Genomic DNA, 2,610 nt, shown 5'->3' with positions numbered 1-2,610 from the left:
CATGCACCTGATCACTGGTTAACAGTAGTAAAGTGCTCAGAGTTCTAATGTCAGCAAAAACATGGTCAGAAAAAGAGGAGCAGGAAGGCAAAATGTTTGGGGTGACCCTGCAGAATGGCAATTTTAAACACATATTATCTGTTTTTGTGATTCACTACTTGTTTACAGAAGCTATTGGCTGTGCCCAGTTTTTTGCAGGTCCACATAAGATCAATATTCTGAGTAGCGAGTGTGGCTTGGTTAATTTCTGCACATAACCGTAAAATGAGTAGATTTCCTAAAAGTAGACTCAGATGCTCTCAAGGACAAAGAGGAAATGGCCACGCACATTCCAAATATTTTGCAGGGCAGAAGGTCCCAAAATTTATACGTAATAAACAGTCTTTATCCTGAGCAAAAAATAGTAATGTCCAAGAGTACGAATATCTTCTTTAGTTTCAAGTGTTCTTTTCATGACAGTCACATAAAGGTGTAGAATCATTACAATATAGTTGGTTAATTGGTAAGTACATTCATAACCAGGCGATAGGCGTAGCCAACACGTGTTTCATCATTGGGTCATCAACCTTTGACTTCCTCAGGGCAAAACTAAGTAGAAGCAATCATATGAATTCCAAAATGGCAGGTTTGTTCCAAATTCATTCAAAACTCTGTCTTCAAGTAAACCAAAATGACATTGTGTATATTTGAAAGATCTCAATATTCTAGTGGAGAGTACTCCTATAAGCAACCAGCGTCTCGTTGCTTACGGGAGTACACTCATTTGGAATTCATATGACTGCTTCTACAATGTACCAACTATATTGTAATGATTCTACAACTGGATGTGACTGTCATGAAATGAACACTTGAAATTAAAGAGGAAGATCTTTGTACTCTTTTACATTACTATTTTGTACTCAGGATAAAGGCTGTTTGTTATGGTTCACATACGATCATGCAGGGAAGCAATAACAGCTTTTCTATCACAGCAATTGCCCCAGCTTGCAGCCCGATTCATGAAATTTATACAACATGCAGTATAGTCGCTGGAGGCTGTTTCAGCTTAATGTATGTAATTTCTCTGCAACAAGGCTCCATCTAGATCTATCAATGACATTTAGCAATACTGAGAAAATAATTTGGAGCAAGTCAAAATAATTACCAGAGTAGATCATCACAGATGAAACCCCTATTGATCTACAAGCCCTCAGTAAGACCAATGAAAACTTTACATCTGATTACTCACACCAGTAAAAGTTCTACCTGCTCTTCATGTAATCGGTTGCAGTACTAGGAAAGTGTGGGGCACAACAAGCAACTATACCATATTAAATAAAGTTTAGTACAATGTCAGCCCGCTTAGGACTATCACTTGGTCGACTTTCAGCACCTAGGAATTCTTTGCCCTCAGCTGGTGGGTCTGAGACTGTGAGGTAGTGAGGCTTGCACAGAGCATTACTACATTAAACATTTTCTTGCACTGAACTGTCAAAACCGACAAGCACTATCACTTTGTCTTGTTAAGCACTGCTGTGCAAATTGTCGGGCAAGAACTATGGTCTACTGAATTATATTTTATACTGCTTACAGTAGCTCATATATCAGTATATGACCCTGACTCATAAGAACATCATTGGCATCTATTTTATTGTTTGTTTTAGCTAGGACAGATTTTTTAGGATGGATCAATTTTAAAATTGGAATATGGTTTCTTGTTCATCATGAATACTGAATGGATGGAGGGCTGCAAGGGCTGTTGAATTTATGGTGTATCACAATCAATATTTAGATGTTTTAGAGGAGATACTACATAGTGTATTTCTTTATTTCTCACTAGCTTACCCGTCGCGCGTAAACTCGTTATGATAACATTCAATTTACATTGTCATTTTTTTTTAACTTTTTAATTTTAATATGGAAAACAGTTCAAAGTGTTGTTTTAACTCCATTAATTTATTCGAGTGCTTGTGGATACACAATATTTATTTTTTCCGTCTGGTGCGTACCCGAATAAATCAGAAGGTTTTCCGACGCGTGAGCTGGCCACATACAGTTGTCCATGTGAGAAGCACGGATTCTCCAAATCTAGTGCACACACTTGCAGCGATTGTCCTTGTGCTTTGTTGATCGTCATTGGAAAAGCGAGTCGCACCGGAAACTGTAAACGTTTGAATTCAAATGGCATATCTGTTGGGATCATTGGAATACGTGGCAACAGTACATCTTCCACCTTGAATTTCCCATTCAAAATTGTAGCTTCGATGACATTGTTCATCATCTTTTTCACCGAAAGTCTTGTACCGTTGCAAAGTCGTGGTTGCAAATTCAGTATTCAAAAGAGTATGAGGGCCCTGGGGGGCAAATCTTTAAAAAAATATTATGCCAGAAACCTTTGCGGGAGTGTACTCAACAATTTCCCAAAGTTTCATGGCGATCGGATGAATGGTGTAGTAATGCATAAAGGACAAACAGAGAGACAGACAGACATACTTTGAGGGCCCTGGGGTGCCGATCTTTAAAAAATATTTATGCCAGAAACCTTCGCGGGAGTGTACTCAACAACTTCCCAAAGTTTCATGGCAATCGGATGAATGGTGTAGTCTATACTGATATAATAAAGAGAGAGCC

The sequence above is a fragment of the Lissotriton helveticus genome, chromosome 12, assembly GCF_964261635.1.
Source record: "Lissotriton helveticus chromosome 12, aLisHel1.1, whole genome shotgun sequence".
Lineage (NCBI taxonomy): Eukaryota > Metazoa > Chordata > Amphibia > Caudata > Salamandridae > Lissotriton > Lissotriton helveticus.
The sequence above is the reverse complement of the archived record's forward strand: the minus strand, read 5'-3'. Positions refer to the sequence as shown.